We start from the raw sequence: 26,519 nt of genomic DNA on the forward strand, positions 1-26,519 counted from the left end.
GGATCTTCCCGGACCGGGGCACGAACCCGTGTCCCCTGCATCGGCAGGTGGACTCTCAACCACTGCGCCACCAGGGAAGCCCCCTTAATGTGTATTTTGATAGAGAATGTCTTGAACTCTTTCTCATTGCTAGGGAATGACTCCATAACTCATTTGAAGATGGCTTATAGTCCATGTCACATTGTACCTATTATATCTAAATCTTTTATCATCTTTGCCGTATTCTCTTAGAAGCAAGTTCCTAGGCCAGCCCACACTCAAGGGGAGAGTTGAGAATCTTTGAGGGCCTTCTTAGAGCCAGCCTACCAGAATAATGATTTTCAGGGAAAAAGACATTCTTTGCCGAGAGTTGCCATGGTTTCCTGCTTAAACAGTGCTTGAACAGAAGCTGGCACTCGCCACCCCACCCCCTCAACCTGGCCGTGCAGAGCCAGCCTTCTGCCTCCTCCTCACAGCACCCTTGGACCACTCCCAAGGCGAGTGGGAGTAGTGTGACTGCTGTGACTACCACGTCCCCCTCACAGGTGCCCCAGCACTACCACCAGGACTTGGAGGCCACAAATAACTTCCAGATCCACCGGGAGCCTCTGACATTTACCTGCCCGTGTCTCACTACTTTGATGGCCACGATGTGGCTTTGGAGAACTTTGCCAGTTGTTCTCTTCACCAGTCTCGTGAGGGGAGGGGACATGCTGAGAAGCTGATGAAGATGCAGAACCTGCTAGGTGGCCGAATCTTTGGTGTATCCTGAAACCAGAACAGGATGACTCGGAGAGTGGCCTCAAGGCAAGGCATGTGTGTTCCACTCAGAAAAGGGCACGAATCAGTCACTACTGGAACTGCACAAATTTCCTACTGCGAAAAATGACCCCTGCTCGTGTGACAACCTGAATGAGCAGGTGAAATACATCAGAGAATTGGGTGACCACATAACCCACTTGTGCGTGATGAGGGCCCCCGAATCTGGCACGGCAGGGTGTCTCTGACAGGCTCACCCTGATGATGAGAGCTAAGCATCAGGCTGGCTTCCCAGTGGCCCTGGGGGTGACTTCCCTGGTTACCATGACAATGCATCCATTTGGGGGTTTCCTTTACCTTTTCTGTAAGTTGTACTAAAGCATCCACTTAAGTTTTTTTTATTTGTACTATTCCTTCAAATTTGGTGCCCAGATTAAAAAAAAAATGACAGACTCGTAAAGACCCCAGGTTATACTAGCGTTCCAGTGCCATTGAGAACACCCAGTCTCATGGTAAGAGGGCCCTTGGTTGATAAGAAAATCTCACAAATGTCACCCTGTTTTTTATGTAGAAGTGATTTAGCTAGAAGTCACTGCTCCTCAGTCATTCACTTGAAGCTTTGTGCTGGCTTGAACAGGACAAATGACTGACTGGTGCAAGGAATTAGGAGCCTGGAGGATGGACCCCACCCCCACCCCCGGTCCCCTGCTCCCCCGCCATGGAACTCTTCCTCCAGTCTCTGAGGAGAGAACATGGCTGGCTGATGCTAGAATGCCTGAGGGCGTGGAATGAAGATGATTCTAAGACTGTGGACGAAAACTTAAAACAGCAACCAACTGTTTCCTCTGCAGCAAGAAGAGAAAGCAAACAGGCAAAAGCAAGTCCCATCTCCATTTTCCTTCTGCCTACCCGTTCTCTCTAGTGGCCCATGTTGGCAGAACTTAACGTGAAGCTGGCAAAAGAGAATCTGGTTTGCACTATCACAAAGCAGACAGTGGAAGAGTAGGTTGAGAGGTGAGAGACTAAATAATCAGGCGAGCAACCTACTTCAATTGAGATTAGCTGTGGTGCGTGCCCCTGGGCCCTGCAATTTACAAATCTTACAGTCCACTTATAGACAAGTGCGGATTGAAAATATATTTGTGAATAAAATGATACTTATTTAAACAGTCCTTGAATATTTGCTCTGTATAAGACAACCTGTTAGTAAAGTTACTAGTCATTATGTGTGTGTGTGTGGGGGGGGGTTCGTTAGTAACTTTGATGGGATTTATGACCCAAAACACCAGTATGGTTTATGCCCCTAGAATCTATAACCTGTTTTGTATGTTTTGTATGGTCTTTTTATATTCTTATTTTAGGGACAAATACACAGTCTGAAATCATGTAAAGAGGGGAGAGGGAAGACCCTTTAAGGTGCTGGAATTACTGATTATTGATATGGAAAAAGATGAAATTAGATCCCTGCCTCACATTATATATCAATATCCATTCTCAATAGATCAAAGACCTAAATTCGAAGGGTAATATTTAAAGAACATAATCTGGGGGAGATAGTTGGATTCTGATCATTTCAAAAGCCCTCTTTCCACTGGCTTTCAACCATGACATCCTCATACTCCCAATAATTGATTCTTGGAATTGCACCAGTCGTGGTCCACGAGGACCTTCCCATCACTGGCCTCTACAGATTATTCTTGACTGACCCCCCCCCCCCCACACACACACACAAAGGCCTACCAATCCTAGGCTACCCGGGGACCTTCGTGTACTAACCTTCCATTTCATCGATTCCTCAAACCTTCCCATCCACTGACTGACAGCCAGCTCCACCAGGTGGTGAACGAAAGGAATTTCAGTCTTCAGGTCGGCAGCTGGTTTCCTCTTGGTTCCACAGTCTTCATTGGAGAGCTGGAGGTGAGTGTGGATAAAGGACACACGAATTTCAGCAGGTGGGACTGAGGCCGAGTAGTAGTCATGTGAAGGTGTGGAGGGGAGGGGTCAGCACTAGAGAGCATCTGGCCGGATGTTGAAGAAAGGGTGGGAGCCGTTGGTGAAAGTGCTTCCTCGCCTAGGGCTCCCCTCTGTCATTGGCTGAGGAAATTAAATCAGCTGCTTCATGGGCAACTGCTCACTGGGCAGGAGGCTCCCAGCTGAGGAGTCATTTTTCTTTTTTTGACTCATTGTGTGACTTACATGGGTCCCTTACCTCTCTGAAGCTTCGCTTCATAAGCCGTGTAAACAAAGGGAGCAGGCTTGTCATAATACAAGAGAGTTACAGGATGGAACGTACAAAAAAGTTTATCCCCCAACTTCCACTCCACCTCTTTTGGCTTCTGATGCTGCTGGTATTTCCCAGTCTTGGAGGCAGAAAAGCCCCGCCTCTGCCAGAGGCCCCGCCCATATAGATGAGAAGGCCTGCCCTCAACACGGACCTTCCCACGGGGCGTTCCTCCTACCTCATCTTTCTTGGCCCAGCTCCCTTTGACACTCCTACATAGACCATGCCACCTCTTTCCCCCTGTTCCCCATCCTCTGTACCACTGTAACCGAGCAGGGTCTTCTGTGCTCACGGCACAGAAAGCGGGTGTTTGCAGCAAAGTAATGGTTTATTTGCAGGGTGCCACGCGGGGGAGTGGGAGACAAGTTTTAAAGGGGAATAAAAAAGAGGCTGGGATTAATCGTCGTCTTCTGACATTTCTTAAGCATGGTTTCAGGAGTCAGAATATCTCTGGTTTATGATTTTTCTGGCCAGGTGGTCCATGGCTCGGGGTCTTGAAGTTCGTCTTGTCCTGGAGAAACAACCTGAGTTTGTCCGTTAATGATGATGTCTACAACAGCAATTTTATTACATTAAGGATGTTACTGACAACAATCTGACTCTGGCTGATGAGTGTTCAGCTGGCTCAGGATTGAGGTCAGAGTGGGCAAGAAAGGGAATAAAGTTTTGGACAGAGAGATGAATCATAAACTCACTAAGGGAACTCAGTTTTAGGGGGACTTGGTTTCAATCCTCACTCCTGTTTTAACTTTCCCCAAATCTCTGAGGGAACAGGGCAGTGACTGCTCTGGCTATTTCCCACCTCAATTTGGGGAGTGGAAATGTTGCATATTGAGTTGGGAACTTTCCCAAGTTCCAGGTCTTGGACCCGAATCTTGCATGACTAAGAAAAAGCTTAGTCCCTTGGTCCATCGTTCTGGTGCAGCAGACCCAATTAGATGTAGGAGATGGAGTGAAACCCAAACTTTAATAAACCTTGGAAAATATATCTTATTCCCTGAGGAATTCAGGAGAATAAGCCTGAAAACCAGTCTGGACCTGGCATTTCTGGGGAGATGCGTAGCCAGGTAGCCAGTTGCTTAATTTTATCGAAGCAGGTTTTAACTTCTGATGTGGCATTAACATATAACAGGAGCTATTGGCCACTACATATACAGTATGATCTAAAGCAACTGTATTGTCTCGTACGATTCTAGCTAAAGAATCTAGTGCTTCACACCTGTCAGAATGGTTATTATGAAAAAGTCTACAAATAACAAATGTCGGAGAGGATGTGGAGAAATGGGAACCCTTGTACACTGTTGGTGGGAATGTAAATTGGTGTAGCCATTATGAGAAATAGTATGGAGGTTCCTCAAAATCTGAAAACAGAACTACCATATGATCCTGGGTATATATCCAGAAAAAAACGAAAACACTAATTTGAAATGATGCATGCACCGCAATGTTCATAGCAACACTATTTATAATAGCAAAGACATGGATGCAACCCAAGTGCCATCCACAGACAAATGGATGAAGAAGATGTGGTGCGTGTATACAATGGAATATTACTCAGCCATAAAAAGAATGAAATTCTGCCATTTGCAGCAATGTGGATGGAGCTAGAGAATATTTATGCTTAGTGAATTAAGTCAGAGAAAGACACAATATGATATCACTTATATGTGGAATCTAAAAAATAACACAAATGAATGTACATGCAAAACAGAAACAGACTCACAGATATAGAAAACCAACTAGTGGTTACCAAAGGGGAGAGGGAAGAGGGGAGGGGCAAATCAGGGGTATTAATAGATACAAACTACTATGTATAAAATAGATAAGCTCAAAGGATATATTGTATAACACAGGGAATTATAGCAATGATTTTGTAATAACTGTAAGTGGAGTATAATGTAAAAATACTGAATCACGATGCCGTACACCTGAAACTAATACAATATTGTAAATCAACTATAATTCAATTAAAAAAATTTTTAAGTGAAAAATGGTAGTTTGAGGTTTTAGCTTACATTTCTTTAATTATCAGGGCAAGTTTAAATGTTTTTCTATATATTTGTTTCAACTTACTGCTTTCTGTTTAAAAAAATTATCTTCGATTGAGTTGCCTAACTGCACTGAGAATCAGTTTCTCCATCTGCAAAGTGCAGATAATATATACAGCACACTATTGCTGTGAAATCAAATACAGGCATACCTCATATCACTGTGCTTCACTGTATTGCACTTGGCAGAAATTGCGGTTTTTACGCATTGAAGGTTTGTGGCAACACTGTGTTGAGCAAGTCTATTGGCACCATTTTTTCAACAGCATTTGCTCCTTTTGTGTCTATCGCACTTTAGTAATTCTCACAATATTTCAAACCCTCCATCAGCAGAAAGAGTACAACTTACTGAAAGCTCCGATCATGGTTACATTTTTAAGCAATCTTTTTTAATTAAAAAATAAAAATAAAGACATGTCTATATTAACCCAACAAGCTTAAGCTAACTTTAATACCAGATATTAATTTTTTTTTTTTTTTTTTTTTTTTTTTTTGTGGTACGCGGGCCTCTCACTGTTGTGGCCTCTCCCGTTGCGGAGCACAGGCTCCGGACGCGCAGGCTCAGCGGCCATGGCTCACGGGCCCAGCCGCTCCGCGGCATATGGGATCCTCCCGGACCAGGGCACGAACCCGCGTCCCCTGCATCGGCAGGCGGACTCTCAACCACTGCACCACCAGGGAAGCCCCAGATATTAATTTAATATTGACTATTTCTCAGATCACACGAACCTGAAATTCATTTGGGTTAGTTTCTTTTACATTTCTGAGAATTTATATAAGAACTTAACCTCCTTTAAGCCAATTAAATAGAGCTCATTTATAAATTAATTTTGGTAAGGGTAAAGACATATATTTATAATGCACGTTACATACATACATACATCCAGACAGAGATCTCATAGCTTCATTTTAAAACTTAGTCATGAATCAGGCATTATAATATAAAATTCACTACTTTATAACTAACAGTTGGAATAGTTTAAATTTAAAAGGCCTCTTTTCCCTTTTTTCCCCTCAATCTCAAGAACTGGAGATGGTCTAGATAAGATATGACCTCCTGAGAGCCCTGGGAAGACATTTACATCTCACAGGGAAAGAAAAGCAAGTTCTAGAAGGACTTGTTCCCTTAGGGTCAGAATTCCAAAAAAAAATGTTTTAGACGGGCAAAACCAGTTTTGGATTGTCAAATGAGGCTTGTCATGGGCATTTTTCTTCAGAGTCTAAAGAATGTGGCTACCAGTGTTACCAAAACAACAAACAAACAAACAAAACTTTGGCTTTAGTCATGGAACCAGAACTAAAGGTGGTCCAATTTTGTAGGATGCATCCTAAAGGGCTATTTTTAGAAACTGAACCCCCCATATCCACCAATTAAAATAGTGCACCTTGTTTAACACAAATATGCACTCACATGCACACACAAGACAGAAGCCAAATCAATTCCCAAAGATTTAAAGTCAAACCAGTTTCAAAAGGTTTAAAGCCAAACCAATTCCAAAAGCAACCATAGGCTCTTGTATTAAACCCAATCCCTGCAATATGGGCAATGGGCCTAGGAGAGCACCAGTATACAAGGATAAAAGTTTTAGGCTGGCAGTATCGTGCGGTTGCTTACGTCTTCCAATCGAGAAACCATTCCTTTATTGCAAGCCTGAAATATTGCCTAGGGTTGCTGATGCGCGGTTGAGAAGGGAATTCCCCAGCCAGATCCCTGGGCCAAAGTGGCTGGGCCGCTGCTGGATCCTCAAAAGGAAAGTCCTGCGCTGGCAGAGGGTCAGCCGACCACAGGCACTAGCCTCAGAGGAACCTTTGGGTTGCCACATTGTAATTGAGCAAGGGCTTGTGTGCCTGAGGCGCTGAAAGCCAAACTCGGACAGCAGGTGTTTGTAGCAAAGTAATGGTTTATTTGCAGGGCGCCAAGCAAGGGAGGCGAGATGAGTCTCAGATCCACTCTATCGTGGTCTTTGTGTTAGGGATGTTGTAAAGGTGAAGAACAAAGAAACTAGGATTAATCATCGTTTTGTAACATATCTGTGACATTTCTTAATCATGGTTTTGGGAGTCAGAATGTGTTTATGATTCTCTGGCCAGGTGGTCCATGGCCCGAGGGTCTTTGAGCTCATTTTGCCCTGAAGCAACAACCTCCGTTAATGTTAATTATGATATCTACAACAGCAATTTTATTACATTAAGGATGTTATTGACAACAGCAATCTCAGTCATTTGACTCCGGTGGATTAGTGTTCACGTAGCTCAGGACTGAGGTCAGAGGGTGTAAAAAAGGGAATAAAGTTCTGGACAGAGAGCTTAATCATAAACTCAGTAGTGATACCAAGCAGGAGTGGGGCTCCTGGGCACAAAAGCCTTTCCGTGTCCCCCACTTTTTTTTTTTAATTAAAAAATATTTATTTCTGGCCGTGTTGGGTCTTCGTTGCTGCGCACAAGCTTCTCGTTGCGGTGGCTTCTCTTGTTGTGGAGCACGGGCTTGCGGGCTTCAGTAGTTCTGGCTTGTGGGCTCTGGAGCACAGGCTCAGTAGTTATGGGGCATGGGCTTAGTTGCTCCGCGGCACGTGGGATCTTCCCGGACCAGGGCTCAAACCCGTGTTCCCTGCCCTGGCAGGTGGATTCTTAACCACTGCACAACCAACCGTGTCCCCCACTTCTCGCTTACAGAAAATAGGCTTCATTTAGACTTCAGGACCTTCCCTTAGTTCCAAGGGCCAGGTTTAAACAGATGCTAATTAGGGAAGGGAGGGGATGCAGAGACAAGGGAGGAATAGTCTAGAAACAATAGTGCTGCCTTGGGGCGGAGTCCTGTTCCCCTTCAAGGGCTACACCTAGCAGTGTCTTTGAGCTGTTTTGCAGAGACTGAAACCCCCTCCAGGTGGGAGAAGTTAAGGCAAGCTGCTCACAGGCACAGAGGCCCCCCACCTGTTGAATTCAGGTTGCGGAAATTGACGTCCACTTACCTCATCACCGACCAATCAGAAGAAGGTCCACGCCCTCTCAGAACCATTCCTATAAAAGTCCTCACTACCCCTTCCACGTAGGGACTCACAGTTTTGAGGGTGTTAGCTTGTTACAGCGCTCTTTGCCTGGCAAAGCAGTAGAGCTATTTTCTACTTCACCAAGAACTCTGTCTCCGAGATTAATTCGGTGTCTGGGTACAGAGGCTGGATTCGGCTTCAGTAGAGGACCTCAGTTTTAGGGGGACCCAGTTGCACCACCTTAGCTCCTCCATAACCCTGTACTTTTCTCTAGAGCTTTCTCCAGCCAAAAATATTCCCACGGTCTGCCCCTCGACCAGGCTTCTCTCTGCTAAGGATAAAAGTCTGTTGGACACGTACACCTCCTTCAAGACGGCCACCACCTCCTGTGACGAGAGACTCAGTGGCCACGGCCGTTTGAAGTCTTGGGACCACATAACTGACGGGGAAGAAGACCAAGCTGCATTGTCAAGAGTCGGCACGTGTGCCACACTTTTGATGGCATTTGGGGAGACGGACCCTCCAGAGCTGAGATGTCTGGTGGAAGAGGCTACTTCTCTGTAGAGCACAACTTGGAAAACGGCTGCTCCACAGCTGCCGCCATATTGCCCCGCAGAGCCATTCCACTCCCGCCCACCCCACGTGCAGAATCCAGGTCCCTGGAGGTGCTTCACGTGACCGGTGGCCATTGTCGGCTCACAGGTAGTACTGAGTATGCGCAGCAGAGGCGCTGTGGCGTTGCCAGGCGACCTGCATTGGAAGGTAGCCTTTGGAAACCTGTGGTTGTTCCAGCCACGTCGTGAGAAGACCCGGTAAGAGGAGAGACTTCTGTGGGGTGCAGTGTTGGATCAGTGATTAGGGTCGGTGGGGTCAGTGGCAGGAGTCTGTGAGGGTCAAGGAAGCAGGTGTATTGGGTTGATAGGCCGTTTGTTTAGTCCATAATCGGAGAGTCTGTTGAAATCGGTGATCTGGGCAGTTTTTAATTGGGCGAATCTATGGTTCAGTGATGGAGGGAATGGGGGGTCCGCTATGGCATGATGAATATGTGGGTTCAGAATTCATGGCCTGGAGAATAAGGGATGAAGGTTTGTGAGGTCGCTGATTGGGAAGCCTGTGAGAACTGGTAATTGGCGGAGCCTGTGTGGTCATTGATAGGACTGTAGGGTTAGTAATGGGGCGTCTTGAGGTCAATTATGGGAGAGTCTGTGGGCATTAATAATGTGGAGGTTTGGGGAATCAAGGATGAGGTATTGGGGGCAGTGATGGAGTCGTTGGGGGACATTAGGAGCTTGGAGGGGTCACTGATGGGTACAGGAGTCAATGTTTATGACTATTATTGGGGCAGGTCATGGAATGGAGTTGGTGTCTGTGACTGGTGAGCTCATGGAGGTTGTTGATTTGGGAAACCTGTGGAGTTAGTAATTGGGGAGGGACTCCCTGGAGATCCCTGATTTGAGTTTCCAACCTTTATTTCCAACCTTTATAACCAGATGGAGCTTCATATTGTGACATTCCTCCCAGTTCCTCAACAGCTTACCAGCTGTTCCCATCAACCCACTCCTCAAACCCATTCTTCTCTTCACATCCCTTTTTTAAAGAATAAATTTATTTAGTTTTGGCTGCTTTGGGTCTTCGTTGCTGCACGCGGGCTTTCTCTAGTTGCAGCGAACGGAGGCTACTCTTCGTTTCAGTGCGTGGCCTTCTCACTGCAGTAGCTTCTCTTGTTGCAGAGCACGGGCTCTAGGCACACAGGCTTCAGTAGTTGTGGCGTGTGGGCTTCAGTAGTCGTGGCTTGCGAGCTCTAGGGCGCAGGCTCAGTAGTTGTGGCGCACGGGCTTAGTTACTGCACAGCATGTGGGATCTTCCTGGACCAGGGCTCGAACCCATGTCCCCTGCATTGGCAGGCGGATTCTTAACCACTGCACCACCAGGGAAGCCCCTCACGTCCTCCTTTGCTTTGACCTCATCCCTACAAAAATTTAAAGTGTTTTTAAATGATCAGAGCCTAAGGAAATCTAAACTGATATTTGCTTGTATATTCGTAGAATATCACTGTGAGGATTCACAAAATTAGGAGCAGAGGAACTGGGTGGTGGAAGGACCTCAGCTGTACCTTATGAATGTTGAATCATGCGAACTATTACTTGTTTTACAAAATACTTTTAACTGATATGCCTAGAGAGTTTGTCTGATGTTACATTAAAACTGTATGTTACTTGCTGAAGATAAGACATATATCAAACATTCAATTATCCTTTCTCAGAACATGTTTTTAGTTTTCATGTAGGCAAGTGATATCTTTGGTATGATCCTTCTTTGTTTCCACCTGGTAATCATAGAAATAATCACAATTATTCTGATTATATTCATGCTTCTTCACCATAATTTTTCACATTTAAATATTTACTGTCATTTTACAAATATGCAGTGATTGCCAATTCTATTCTCACTTCACGTAAGAGACATTTAGGATAATTTTTAATTTTATGATTTGTTTGGAATTTTTTGTTGCTATCTTTCTTGTTATTCCTAATTGTATTTTGAGGAATTTATCCTGCTTTTCATTGTGGTACCATATGTGGTCTTTTCTTTTAAGGCAAATATGAATAATTGAAAACCATGTATATTTTCAATATGTACATCTTTTATCTACTTTGATATATTGCTGATGTCAATATTAGTTTTAATATTTAGGCCATATATATAATATTTTCCTATATTATTTGTCACAAAATTAGTGGTATTTTAATATCTTCTCAGTGGTGTTTCTGTCACATATCTTTGTTTTTGTCTTTTTTTTTAAACAGCGTTTGTTTTATGTGATTTAGTTCCCTATTTGTTATGCAATCACATTATAACTTCTAACTCATGTTACTCTATACATTTCTACTTTACCCCATTTAATGGCTCTCATCTTAAATTCTTTTACCTGCTACTGTTACTATTACTCTTCCTGATTCCGTTGTCTACATTTGCCTGGTCCTGATATACTTTGTTTCTGACATTTTGTCTTCCCTGGCTGGTGTTTGAGGATGTGGGTGTCTCTGAGAACCAGCCAATCGCTGGATTTTGTTTTCGTTTTATTCATTCCAGTCAGCTTTGTCTTGTCTTGGAGAGTTTTACTTTTGCCTTTGCTGCCTCAACCCTGTCCTGTGTGTCTCTCACTCCTGTTTTACTCTTTTTTAATTCTCTTTGTTTCCTTGTAGTTTAATTTGCTTTATAGTTCCTCTTACACAGATGATGTATTTTTTAGCTTTTATGCCGTGGTTTAGAAGGCACATCTTGTTTATATTTATCTACTGGAAGTGCCCTTTAAGTTTTCCAGAAATATTGTTGAATTTATGTTATCCTAATTAGCAAAGTGGCTAACATAGATAATAGGTCTATTGTTTTATTTTATATTTTTTGTTTATATTTTTTGGTTTATTGTTTTATATGTGATCTTTCTACTTTATATTCTAGCTACCTCAGTTTTAAAATAGGAATAATTGGGGAGGATGAAATAATGTATATTGTTTGTTTAGCTTATTAACTTACACATCATTAGCCTATTACTAGAAATTGTGTGTGTGTGTGTGTGTGTGTGTTCCAATAAAGCTTTATTTACAAAAACAGGCAGCAGGCCTACCTCTTACTCCTTTTCCTCTCCACAGCTGAGGGCCTGCTTGGTATAAAATTCCATTCCTTCCATGCCTCTGCCCAGGCGGATAACTTCATTCTCTGTATGGACTAGAGCACCTTCCTGCCTGTTAACAGTGTCCCTTTTCTTTCCTGACAGCCAATCCTGTCTGGGTCCAGGTAACACCACCCTAACTAACCTACATCTTTCTGCGCTGATTCACTTTTTACCTGCCCGGTTTCTGGATCTTCATGCTCCAAGAATCTTCCAACGTTTCTGTTCTCCACTTTGTTCTTGACTTTTATTGTAACTCCTTCAGTAATTTGAAAGCTTAAGCTATTGGTTCTATGCTGGTGTTTCTCAGATTGGTAAATATTCTCACATTTGACCTCTAGCCCTGCATTTGCTTCCCTCCAGAATACCTCCTCTGTGATGTTATGCTTTCAGTATAAATGTCAGAAATAGAAATGGAAATTATCTTTTCTCCCAAATAGCTCATTTTTTTCTTCCTCTTTTTTTTTTTGGCAGTACTTGGGCCTCTCACCGTTGTGGCCTCTCCCGTTGCGGAGCACAGGCTCCGGACGCGCAGGCTCAGCGGCCATGGCTCACGGGCCCAGCTGCTCTGCGGCATGTGGGATCTTCCCGGACCGGGGCACGAACCCGTGTCCCCTGCATCGGCAGGTGGACTCTCAACCACTGCGCCACCAGGGGTAGCCCTGATACATTATCTTTAACTAAAGGCCATACTGTAGTTCTTACCTAACGTCCTTTTTCTGTTCTAGGCTTGAAGTAATATTGTAGGCTAATGACTCCCAAATGTTCATTTCCAACCCAGAACTTTGTGCTCATCTCTAGTCTTATTTGAAAGACTGGTCTCTTTACATCTTCACTTGAATGTCTACAGACATCTCAATCTTGATAGTTACAAAGTTAAGCTCTTGATTCCACTCGTCTTCCCCTAGACCTGTTCCTCTCTGAGTATCCCCCAGGTTTGAAACAGTGCTGCAGTCTGCCTGGGTGCTTAAGCCAAACCCCAATCACTTGTCTTCCCCTCCATTCTTACAAGTATTTTTTCCATTTCTCCATATGCCAAATCCATTCCTGACTCAGGGCCTTTGCATTTGCTGTTCCCTGTGCCTGGAGTTTCCTTCCCCCAAGTTTTTACACTGCTGCCCCACCCTCTACCTTTTTATGGGTCTTAGCTCAAATGTTTCACTTTCAGAGGTGATCAGTTTATCTAAAATTGACTTTCCTCAGCTTCTCTCAATTCCATCTCCTTGTTTCTTCCATGGCATTCATCATCTCCTTGGTGGTTTTCTTTTTCTCGACAATTTATTTAAAAAAATATTTTTAAAAATATTTTAAACTTTCTGGACAATTTATTTAAAAAATTGAAGTATAGTTGATTAACAGTATTATTTTTGTTTCGGGGTACAACATTGTGATTCAGTATTTTTACAGGTTATACTCCATTAAAAGTTATTATAAGATAATGGCTATAATTCCCTATGCTCTACAATATATCCTTGTTGCTTATTTATTTTATACATAACAATTTGTATCTCTTAATCCCATATCCCTGATGTGCCCCTCCCCACTGGTAACCACTAGTTTGTTTTCTATATCTGTGAGTCTGTTTCTGTTTTGTTATTATACATTCGTTTGTTTGTATTTGTTAGATTCACATGTAAGTGGTAATGATAATACAGCATTTGGCTTTCTCTGGCGTATTTCACGAAGCATAATATTCTCTAGGTCCATCCACGTTGCTGCAAATGGCAGGATTTCATTCTTATTTTATGGCTGACTAATATTCCATTATGTACATAATATATATATGTAATATGTCTGTTGACAGACACTTGGGTTGCTTCCATATCTTGGCTATTGTAAATAGTGCTGCTATGAACATTGGGCTCCACGTGTCTTTCTGAATTAGTGTTTTCATTTTTTTCCGGATATATGCCCAGGAGTGGAATTGCTGGATCATATGGTAGTTCTATTTTTAGCTTTTTGAGAAACTTTATACTGTTTTCCATAGTGGCTGCACCAGTTTACATTCCCACCAACAGTGTACAAGTGTTCACTTTTTTCTACACCCTCTCCAGCATTTGTTGTTTGTAGGTTTTTTGATGATGGCCATTCTAACAGGTGTGAGGTGATATCTCATTGTTGTTTTGATTTGCATTTCTTTAATAATTAGCGATGTTGAGCATCTTTTCATGTGCCGGTTAGCCACTTGTATGTCTTCTTTGGAAAAATGTCTCTTCAGGTCCTCTGCCCACGTTTTGATTAGATTGTTTGTTTTTTGATATTGATTTATATGAGCTGTTTATATATTTTGGATATTAACCCCTTGTCAGTGATATCATTAGCAAATATTTTCTCCCATTCTGTAGGTTGTCTTTCGTTTTGTCAAGTTCAGACTCCACAAGACTGCCCTCAGTTCAAATGTGAGTCTCAAGCATTGGGTGCCCGGGCTAACAACTCTTCTGTCTGACTTTGCTGTTACATCAGGGATTCCTCCACTCACTCCTCCCCCCACACACCTGAAGTTCAATAATTTGCTAGAATGCTCACAAATGCCCGAAAACATTTTCCTTAAACCACCAGTTTATTATAAAGGATACAAAGGAATGGCCAGATGAAGGAGTACATTGGGTGCGTTCTGGAAGGAGCCCAAGTACAGGAGCTTCTGTGTCCGTGAAGTTGGGTAACACCACCCTCTCTGCAGGTGGATGTGTTGCCTGAAGCTCTCTGTGCCCCATTGTTCAGAGGTTTTTATGGAGGCTTCATCCTGTGGGCATCATTGATGAAATCATTGGCAGTTGGTGAATAAGCTCAATCTGCAGCCCCTCTTCCCTTTCTGGAGCACAGGGCTAAGCCTGAAAGTTGCAACCCTCTAGTGTCCTGGTGGGTTCCTCTGGCAACCAGCTCCCACCCTGAAGCTCTCTAGGGGGCCACCAAGAGTCACCTCATTAACAGAACCTCAGACGTGGTTGAAAGGGGTTTATTAGAAATAACAAAAGAGGCTCCTTTCACCTCTATCACTCAAAACATAACAATGGTTTTAGCAGCTCTGTGTCAGAAACTCAGGGACAAAGACCAAATGTATCACAGCTTCCATGACAGAAATTTGTTCTTTTATGTTGTACGTTGTATGTTTTGTGTATGTACAGTACCAGCCTTACCTTCAGCAAGCTGACTTTCCCTGGACCTCAGACTTTTCACTCCTGCTACCCTCTCCTATATCTTGGAGAAGCTTCCTGAAATCAGCAATGCTGTGGGGAGAGGCTGCTCTGAATGCAGACCAGGTTCTGCATAGGTCTTGGTCATTGGAAACACCAACTCTGAATTATTTAAATGTCCCTTTCTGGGGGTTGAAACAGGCAGGGCCAGCAATTGTGTCTAGGTAATAATGTCCAAGACCCTGTTTCTCCCCTTTGGGGCATTTGATAACTCTTTACTTGCCCATCCTTCTTCATGCATGGGCTCAACACCAGGGTTCATGGGAGTTCCATCAGGGCCCATAGCAAGGTCTGGTTCTCTTATTGAACACAAGTTCATGTGCCCAACACACAGTGAGGCCAAACAAACTGAAACGTCGGAGTTCAGAGCAGAGAAAGGTTTATTGCAGGGCCATGCAAGGAGACATGTGGCTCATGCCCCCAAAACCCCCAATTCCTCAAAGTTTCAGCAAAGCCCTTTTAAAGGCAAGGTGAGGTAGGGGCATGGTTAGTTGTTGCAAACTTCCTGGTGTCAGAATCCACGTAGGTTCTTGTAGCTGTCCACTGTCCACGTAGGTCAGGTCAAGATGTTTCTGAAACCTCCAACAAGACAGTTTTTATCTCTATATGAATGGACTCTTGAAGGTCAGAGTCTTGAGAATAGGCTATCTTGTATATTTCAGGCTATATGTAACATTCTTTTATAAAAAGTGCAGAGCCAGCATGACTAAGGACAGGCAACAGAGCACAAAGGTTAAAGTGAAAAAAGAACAGATCTAATACGGAGTCAGGTTTGATCTTCCTTATTATGGTTCTGGGAGGGTGTTTTATATGTGAGTGGGAATTTTTATGTGTTCAGTGTGTGCATTAATGCCTGTGAGTGTGCAGCTGAAATTTCATGAGCACGTGGGTGATTGTGTATTGTGTGTGTGCATATGTGTGCGAATGTGTGTGACTGTATGTTAGAGTGTGTGAGTATGCGTGCATGTGTGTTTGCATCTGTGTAAATGAGTTGGGGGGGATGGGTTGTCCACTGTTTTGGCTCTAGCAACTGACTTGACATTGGGGAATCACCGCATAGTGAACCTTGATCAAAGAGTTGATTTGTGTGTAGGAAAACCTGAAGAATTAATTTCAACCATAATATATATATATTTTTTTCCCTTCTTGACTCATCAGATATATATTACTTAATTTAAGGGGTAACCATAATTCCTTACTCAAAGTTTTGCACAAAAGCAAGTGTGGAGGACTTTGTTGACCATTTGATGGTCTTGAAGTAAGTGAGTAGCATTGACTTATCTGGCAGTAACAGGAATAGTAAAATCTCCCTCTTAAACCATCTGATCCTGGTGCTGTTATTTGCAAGGGTCTCTTTTATTATTTTTTTTCCCCAACCCACCCCACCCCCACGGGTCTCTTCTAGAACCTTCTCTCTTTCTTCTATGGATATTAGTCTGCTTCTGCTTCCTATCGTTAGTGAGGGTCAATGTCAGTAAAATTTATTTTCCTAACAATTTACAGATTCATTGATATTGAGTTGTACAAATGAGTGCAATGATATCTAATATAGACATTGGCATCGCGTTCTTGTTATTTGTATCTCTTTTTAGATCCTTCTCATATACTTGGACAAATTCCATTTCATTGCTCATACCTTAATTGATGGTCCAGCTCAGTGTATGAAATTAGGAAAGAACTGTCCTGGGTAGAATTTCTCAGTGAAGCAGAACCTGCATTGAGACATGTACTTGCAGCCAGTCCCTTACGTGTGAAACCTAAGTACTTCCTGCTCCCTACATATGAGACCTGTCTGCCTCTAGGGATCATGGAAAAGTAAGCATCTGTCACAAATGCACCAATAGTCTCTTAAGACATAATAGCTAGAAAGTGATAATTGGTCTTGGTAATTAGCAACTAGGAAAATGTTTAAAAAAATAATCACAGCTCCCAAGCCTGTTCCTGCCAGTACTGCTCCAGGTGAAGTGATAATTGCAGTTCTGAGGGGAGGGGAGGTCACAGGATCACAAACTCATATCTCAGGGTGGAGCTACCCCTCTTGCACTGATTGCTTTGACCTTCGCGTTGAGCCCACCATCCAGGCAGCAGGAAAAAGGCGGTGGGTTTGCTCTATATTCATTAGGGAGGTGGAATCTATAAAGGAAGGATTTGTGCAGGAAATTGGGAAGTGAGCGTATTGGATAAAGGGAATCTCCTGTGTATGAACCTGGTCCAGCACCAAAACCATACAGGACGGTGGGATAAATCCTAAGGCATGAACTGAGATAGTCAAGAGAGATGGGGTCCTAGACCTTTCACCAATCCCCGATGGCTCCTAACGTAATGTATGTGTTTCTCGCTGACAGTGATTGTTGTGGTTTAATGCAAGTGATGATGAAATCTGATTTTTCATGTGCTTAAGGACTGTATTTCCCAATTCAGTCTACTTTACAAAAATTGCAGACATAAATTTCAGGTTTCAGAGGTGAGCCTGTAATACCTCCATACTTGTAACAAACACTGGGATGAATCTACAGGACTCAGCTGATGCTGTGCAGAAACAGTGTGTCTGGCAGCCATTGTGGGAATGTGAATGTGTTCTCTTACTCTGGCTGTATGAATTGCTTAGCAGATTGATTGATTTATTTATTTTAAAAAATCTTTATTGGAGTATAATTGCTTCACAATACTGTGTTAGTGTCTGTTGTACTAACACAGTGAATCAGCCATATGCATACATATGTCCCCATATCCCCTCCCTCTTGAGCCTCCCTCCCAGAGGATTTAATAATTTTGTCTTTATTGATTATGGAGAGAGTCTTCTCACTAAAAGTTAGGGAAGTAGCATTTAAGAAAGATAGAACTTTGTAAGTTTCAGATACCATTTTTAGGCTCAAATGTATCCTGTGATATTTCTGCTGCTTTTAAATATTATGATACTGATCCAAAAAACGTATGGCATTTATACAGTACACAAGTTACTCGCCTTAACATTCGATTTTGCATGTGTCTTGTATTTTCATATCTTTCACAAATCTTGCCTTACTGCTAATACTTTTATTTGACTTGGGTATTAATAAATAGTTATGCATGTGACCTGAAATCAGTAATAATTTGTTTCTACTGTGCACTATTAATCAGGCATCAGTGTTTCCTGTCCCATAGTTCCAGTGACTTATGACATTGTACTTTTGTCCTGGAATGGAAGTAAATGAACCTTTTTGTTTCCATCCTAATATTGAGCCATTCTTGCATTTATTAAATCCAGATTGTCATGGGTGGGTACCTGCAGTTTTATACTGCAGTCGGTGCATTTACATTTTTTTTAAAGATTTTTATTTTCTTTATTTTTTGGCTGCGTTGGGTCTTTGTTGCTATGCGCGGGCCTTCTCTAGTTGTGGTGAGCGGGGGCTACTCTTCGTTGCGGAGCACGGGCTCTAGGCGTGTGGGCTTCAGTAGTTGTGGCACGCGGGCTCAGTAGTTGTGGCTTGCGGGCTCTAGAGCACAGGCTCAGTAGTTGTGGCACGTGGGCTTAGTTGCTCTGCGGCGTGTGGGATCTTCCCGGACCAGGGCTTGAACCCGTGTCGCCTGCATTGGCAGGTGGATTCTTAACCACTGCGCCACCAGGGAAGCCTCCGGTGCATTTACCTTTAAGATTTCTACAGCTTTATTCAAAGTTTGTATTTGGCAATAGGATAAGTCTTAATGACAAGTTTCCACTTATTTATTAACTACATTTTTAAATAAAATATCAACAACCTAAATTGAAATGACAAGGTATAAAAGCAAAACTAAATTTACATCTGGTTTATTTGAAGAACACAGGTGACTAGTATTTGAGTATATTCTGGATTAAATGCACTGTCATTGTAACCAGCCCAGTCAGGGTCAAATCCCACTATCCACCTGCTCCCAACCAGTGAGTCAATTTAGACTTTTAAAAAAATCTTAAAAAAAAAATGTAAATGCACCGACTGCAGTATAAAACTGCAGGTACCCACCCATGACAATTTGGATTTAATGAATGCAAGAATGGCTCAATATTAGGATGGAAACACTTAACCTCTATGTCAGTGTTTGCCTCATCTTTATAAGGAAGATAAGTGTTTGCTTCAGGAATTTGTGAGGAATAAAGATGTTACCACATGTGTGGCTTTCATAGCAGTGAGTCATACATTCTAAGTGTTCTTTAATGGTTATAGGTTCAATCCTTGGATGACTTGACATGACAGGAAGACTATATTTCAAAGTAAGGCTATGGTTAAGTGCCGAATGTTGGATTTCCGTTGACCTGGTACGTGTGGTCCATGCTTCATGTTCGCATTCAAGATCTTCTAGCTCAGAAGACAAGCGTCAGTCAGTGAGACCTGATAACATGGCTGCCAGGGATTTGGCAGCAGGATCGATCTTATTATTACCGACAGTATTTGGAATGCTGGGGAATTTCCCTCTCTCTCTCTCTCTCTTTTTTTTTAAACATCTTTATTGGAGTATAATTGCTTTACAATGGTGTGTTAGTTTCTGCTGTATAACAAAATGAATCAGCTATACGTATATATAATCCCCATATCCCCTCCCTCTACGTCTCCCTCCCACCCTCCCTATCCCACCCCTCTAGGTGGTCATAAAGCACGGCTGCTTCCCACTGGCTACCTATTTTACATTTGGTAGTGTATATATGTCAATGCCACTTTCTCACTTTGTCCCAGCTTACCCTTCCCCCTCCCTGTGTCCTCAAGTCCATTCTCTACATCTACGTCTTTATTCCTGTCCTGCTGCTAGGCTCTTCAGAGCCTTTTTTTTTTTTTTAGATTCCATATATATGTGTTAGCATATGGTATTTGTTTTTCTCTTTCTGACTTACTTCACTCTGTATGACAGACTCTAGGTCTGTCCATCTCACTACAAATAACTCAATTTCGTTTCTTTTTATGGCTGAGTAATATTCCACTGTATATATGTGCCACATCTTCTTTTTCCATTCATCTGTCAATGGACACTTAGGTTGCTTCCATGTCCTGACTATTGTAAATAGAGCTGCAGTGAACATTGTGGTACATGACTCTATGAATTATGGTTTGCTCAGGGTATATGCCCAGTAGTGGGATTGCTGGATCATATGGTAGTTCTATTTTTAGTGTTTTAAGGAACCTCCATACTGTTTTCCATAGTGGCTGTATCAAGTTACATTCCCACCAACAGTGCAAGAGCGTTCCCTTGTCTCCACACCCTCTCCAGCATTTATTGTTTGTAGATTTTTTGATGATGGCCATTCTGACCAGTGTGAGGTGATTCCTCATTGCAGTTTTGATTTGCATGTCTCTAATGATTAGTGATGTTGAGCATCCTTTCATGTGTTTGTTGGCAGTCTGTATATCTTCTTTGGAGAGAATTTCTCTTTTTTACCGTTATCTCTTCCTTTATTGCACTGGGTATAGGCTGCGGACCATAGGTTTGATTGTCAAGAACCTGATTGTAGCCAAAATCTTGGTTCTGTTCTCTGATGGATTTCACAATACAGTGAGAAATTATGGGTGGTACCACACGGACAGTGATTTTTGCATGCAAAATGTTCCCCTATGTTCGCGGAGTGGGCAGGGGTGTGTCCATTGCCACCACCTGCTTCTTGAGTATCTTCCAGGCCATCACGTTCAGTCCCAGGACTTCTAGGTGGGCAGAGCTTAAAGTGAAACCGCTGGCAATAGTTTTATGGATATGATCACAATGAAAAATGCTTTTCATTGAAAAAAATCCTAGTGTTGTAGGCAGATCTGCGTCCCCTGGTGTTACCCCTTAGTGGTTTATATTACATTACAGGCAAAAGGGACTTTGCAGATGTACCTAAGGTTACTAGTCAACTGACTTTAAAATAGGGAGCTTAAACGCATTATCTGGGTAGGCCATGTGTAGTCACATGACCCTAAAGAAGAGAAAGGCCCGTTAGATGCACCTGAAGAGGAACAGATTGAAAACAGGAGGGGGAGTCAGTGTGCTGACGCTGGCTTTCAAGACAGAGGGAGCTGCATAGAGATTGTGAAGAATTCTGCCAAAGTCGTGAATCAGCCTGGAAGGAATTCTCCCCCAGAGGCTCCCGTTAAGAGCCCAGGAGAGCGGACAACTTGATTTTGGCCTTTTATCTTACTGACCAGTGAGAAAATGAATGAGTGTTGTTTGGGGCTGCTAATATCATGCGAATTTGTTTCAGCAACAATAGAAATCCAGTCCGCATAGCAACACAATAATAAAATAAACAATAGGGCTTCCCAGGTGGCGCAGTGGTTGAGAGTCCGCCTGCCGATGCAGGGGACACGGGTTCGTGCCCCAGTCCGGGAAGATCCCACATGCCGCGTAGCGGCTGGGCTCGTGAGCCATGGCCGCTGAGCCTGCGCGTCCGGAGCCTGTGCTCCACAACGGGAGAGGCCACAACAGTGAGAGGCCCACGTACCGAAAAATATATATATAAATTTAAAAAATAATAAATAAATAAAACAATAAAGTTAAGTAAAATTCCCATTTATTCTCCCACAACTGATGCCATTTTGATCTTCAAGTGTAACAGTTTTCTTCAGTTTTATGTTTACTTTTTTTTAAATGTAGTTTTAGAGTATACTTAATATTATATCTGAAATGGCATAAAAATGAATTTTTTAAAGTATTCTGTTTTGGTCAGTGTTTACACATATATTGTCACACTGGACTTATTTTCCAATTGCTCTCCTCAGTCACTGATCTATGATGAAGATATTTTTAGTCCAATATAAGTAGATCTACAATATTGTCTGAAACATCGCGATTTACTCAATGGAGATTATTTTTCAATTTAATTTTTATTTTTTAATTGAAGTTTGGTTGATTTAAAATGTGTTAGTTTCAGGTGTACAGCAAAGTGATTCAGTTATGTATATAGGTATATTTTTTCAGATTATTTGTCATTGTTATTTATTACAAGATATTGGATTTAGTTCCCTGTGCCATACAGTAAATCGTTGTTGCTTATCTATTTTATGTATAATAGTTTGTCTGTTAATCCCATACTCCTAATTTATCCATCTCCCCACTTTCCCCTTTGGTAATCATAAATCTGTTTTCTATGTCTGTGAGTCTTTTTGTTTTATATATAGATTCATTTGTATTATTTTTAGATTCCACATATAAGTGATATCATATAATATTCGTCTTTCTCTGTCTGACTTACTTCACTTAGTATGATATTCTGTGAGTCCATCCATGTTGCTGCAAATGGCAATAATTCACTCTTTTTTATGCCTGAGTAATGTTCCATTGTATATATGCCACATCTTTTTTTAAAATTTTTTTTAACTTTTATTTTTGGCTGTGTTGGGTCTTCATTGCTGCACATGGGCTTTCTCTAGCTGCGACAAGCGGGGGCTACTCTTTGTTGCAGTACGCAGGCTTCTCATTGCGATGGCTTCTCTTGTTGGCAGAGCACAGGCTCTAGGCGCACGGGCTTCAGTAGTTGTGGCTCACAGCCTCAGTAGTTGTGGCGCACGGGCTTAGTTGCTCCGCGGCATGTGGGATTTTCCTGGACCAGGGCTCGAACCCGTGTCCCCTGCGTTGGCAGGCGGATTCTTAACCACTGTGCCACCACGGAAGCCCACCACATCTTCTTAAGCTGGTCGTCTGTTGATGGAAACTTGGGTTGCTTCCATGTCTTGGCTGTTGAAAATAGTGCTGCTGTGTACATTTGGGTGCATGTATCCTTTCTAATTAGAGTTTTCATTTTTTCTGGATATATGCTTCTGAGTGGGATTGCTGGGTCATATGGTAGCTTAATTTTAATTTTTTAAGGCTCATCCATACGGTCTTCCATAGTGGCTGCACCAGTTTACATTCCCACCAACAGTGTTGGAGATTCCTCTTTTCTCAGTGGAGATTATTAATGAGACATCTTTGTCAAAACACTCCCTGTTTATACGTTTAAAGAGTTGAATGTCAGCTGACACGTCATGGGATGTGGATAGTTGGCCGTGTTGCCTTGTACACACATGGATTATCTCGGTGGTTCTGAGGAATGGGACTGCTTCACCACCATGATTCACAATCTCACTGTGGGTGCATAATTGCTAAGTTGCTCTTGCAACTGGCTGTAAAATGTAATACCCTACCATCTATGTACCCACATACTTGCACCTTTCTTTTCTTCTTTTTTTTTTTCCTTTTCTTTTTGCGGTACGTGGGCCTCTCACTGTTGTGGCCTCTCCCGTTGCAGAGCACAGGCTCCGGACGCGCAGGCTCAGCGGCCATGGCTCACGGGCCCAGCTGCTCCGCGGCATGTGGGATCTTCCCGGACCAGGGCACGAACTCGTGTCCCCTGCATCGGCAGGTGGACTATCAACCACTGCGCCACCAGGGAAGCCCCCACCTTTCATTTAATTATCACTTTTCATTTTGAAAAATTTAAACGTGGAAATTAAAAAATACAGCAGGAAATACAGACCTACAGAACGTTGAACCTACCGCATACTCTTGATCTAGATTCACCAAACATTACTATTTTTTGCAAACATAACTGTTACCACAAGTTTTTTCACCTGTTTGTTTTTGCTGTTTCATGTGCGAATAATTTGTACACATTTTGACAATTTGCCTCTTGATATCTGAATATTTACCTCCTTATTTCGAGGTCATTCTCTTATCTAACACAGTAGAACCATCATGCTTAATAAATCAACGCTATTGTGACACCATCATTGAATAGCTAGTCCATAAACAGATTTCCTGCAGTGAGACAATGATATGTTTTCTATCTGCTTTCATAAATCTAGGATCCAGTCATGGTACGAGGATTGCATTCCATTGTCTTGATTCTTTAGTTTCTTTAATCTAGAATACTTGCAGCTCTTTTTTCCTTCAGGGATACACTTTTGAAGAATACACGCTCACTGTTTTGCAGAACATCCTTCAGTGTAGATTTCTCTGATCATGTGCCTCATCTTGAGACTCAGGTTTAACATTGGAGTAAAACTTCTACACCCAGATGATGGTGGAACCTTCTTGTTGCATCACCTTGGAGGCACAGATTAGGGATATTTTCTGTTATTGGTGATGGGTTCGATTATTTGGTTATGACTGCATACTAGGTTTACTATTTTTAGAGGTGACTTTTTCCTGTGTAAGTGATAATGATCCCTGGAGTGATACCTTGAAGTTGCCTGAACAGCTTAAATACTTTGACCAAATTATTCTAGCATCCACTGTAGATATTTCATCTGAATGCATCATCAGATGATGATTGCAAATCATTTTTTAACATCCTCCCATCTCATATGTATATTAATTGCCATTGCTCGGTAATGAAGAGGTTTTTCTTTTACCTTTTGATAGTGGATTCAAGGATTCCTTTTCATTTGAAGTGATATAATATTACTATAAGTTTCCTTTTTCGTGCTCAGATTTTCCCAGGTTTTTCCACTGGGAGATTCTTCAGCCTGGCTGTATCCTGTCAGGATTTTTTTGTAAAAATTATTATTGAGTTAAAATACACATAACGTGCAGTTCATCATTCTCAGGGGTACAATTCAGTGACCTAGAGTACAGTCACAGTATTGTGCAACCATCACCACTGTCTCCTTGCAGAACGTTGTCATAACCTCAAAAGGATATCTAGTTCCCTTGAGCCATACACTCACCCGTTTCCTCCGTCACCCTGCCTGTCCTGTCAGACCCACCGTGTTTGATCTGATACACGGTACCCTGAAAGAAAAGAGAAAATACTGTTGAGTGTTGCTCACCCAAAATTTTAGATGCTGTCCTCTCTTGTAGATTCCATTGAAGGGTACTGAGGGGCATTTTATCTGAGCAAGGTTTTTGCCCATGAGCTGAAATTAAAAACCATAAGAAATGAAAACAGCTTATTGAAGAGGTATCTGCAAGCCCTTGTTTATTATATCATTTCCACAACCTCCAAGATGTGGAAACAACCTAAATGTCTGGCAATGAATGACTGAATATATACTTGTATAATATACACACAGAATGGAATATTATTCAGTCAGGACAAAGAAGGAAATCCTGCCATTTGAGACAACAAGGATGGATCTTGAGGACATGCTAAGTGAGATTATTCAGACAGAGAAAGACAAACACTGTGTGATGTCATTTATATGTGGAATCTAAAGAAGCCAAACTCATAAAAACAGAGTAAAATGGTGGCTACCAGGGGTGGGAGGTGGGAGAATAGGGGAGTTGTTGTCTAAGGGTACAAAGTTGAAATTAGTAGGCAACTAGGGCCTGGAGATCCAACACACAGCATAGGGAGCCTAGTCCACGATATTGTGTCTTACTCGTCCAATGTAATCATTCTAATGACCTAGAGGAAGTGATCATTATGTGATACCGGTGCTGTCACTCAATGGTGATTAGATTACAATTTATAAAGACATGAAGTCAACACATTGTACACCTTAACTTTACACAATGTTATATGTCAAATATAGGTCACTAAAACAAGGAACCAGGACTTCCCTGGTGATGCAGTGGTTAAGGATCCGCCTGCCAATGCAGGGGACACGGGTTCGAGCCCTGGTCCGGGAAGATCCCACATGCTGCTGAGCAACTAAGCCCATGCGCCACAACTACTGAGCCTGTGCTCTAGAGCCCGCGAGCCACAACTACTGAGCCCAAGAGCCACAACTACTGAAGCCCGTGTGCCTAGAACCTGTGCTCCACAACAAGAGAAGCCACCGCAATGAGAAGCCTGCTCAATGCAACGAAGAGTAGCCCCTGCTCACCGCAACTAGAGAAAGCCCGCGCACAGCAGTGAAGACCCAACACAGCCAAAAATAAATTAAAAAAAACAAAAAAGGAACCATAGATGACTGCTGTGATTTGATTATAAATGAGGGACTAGATGGAAGGCATAATCAGTTAGAGGCCTCCAGTCTCCCTCTGCCACCCCCTCCATGACCACTATTCTAGGGACATCAGTCTAACCCTCCTCAGCTGCATCGCCCCAGCAAAGTCCATCGTCCGTGTCCTCCTTCCTCTTGCTGTCCATCTGCGCCCAGTTCAGAGATCTCATCCCATGCCCTGTGCATTCTGTGCGCCTGCACTCTCGTTTGCCTTGGCCCTTACCTCTCATCGTCACCCCCATGGACCCAGTCCACATGCTGCATCCTTTGTCCTCAGCCCTGTAATCCCTGACCCTTTGTCCTGGACTCCTCGGTTCACTCAATGCCCACTGTCCTATCCAGTTCTCTCAAGTCCTTTGCCCCTTATTTCCCCTGGGCTCCATCCCCTTTCCCACACTCTATCTCACTGGGACTGTTATCTTCTACCAGGACCTGCCTACCCCATCTGAAGTCACCTTGTCCCTACACCGTGTTTTTGAAACCCGTCCCACAACTGACTTTTGCTCACTTTTGCCCATTAACTTCTCATCCCCATTGGAACTTTTGTTCCCATGACTCTGTACCCCTTATCCCGCAGGTCCCCATAGTCCCAGTATCTTCCTTGCCCACTTTGCCCACTTATATTTTCATCCCTGGCCTTGCACTTTAATACTTAACCAACATTAAAAACTCTCTGCCTTTTTTCTCTCTGCTTGCTCTCTTCCCCTGCACTCTCTGTAACCCCCTGCCCCCAGGCTCTCTTCACCAC

The 26,519-nt window shown here is 42.7% G+C and overlaps 1 protein-coding gene and 1 pseudogene across 1 annotated transcript in view; one reads left to right on the forward strand and one right to left on the reverse strand.

Annotated features, from left to right (window-relative positions):
- Positions 1-26,519, reverse strand: part of LOC117199139 (zinc finger protein 677-like) — a 545,188-nt gene that overhangs the window by 222,978 nt on the left and 295,691 nt on the right. The window lies entirely within an intron of this gene.
- On the forward strand, positions 318-1,910 carry LOC117199150 (ferritin heavy chain-like; annotated as a pseudogene).

This window comes from Orcinus orca, chromosome 20 (genome assembly GCF_937001465.1).
Source record: "Orcinus orca chromosome 20, mOrcOrc1.1, whole genome shotgun sequence".
Classification (NCBI taxonomy): domain Eukaryota; kingdom Metazoa; phylum Chordata; class Mammalia; order Artiodactyla; family Delphinidae; genus Orcinus; species Orcinus orca.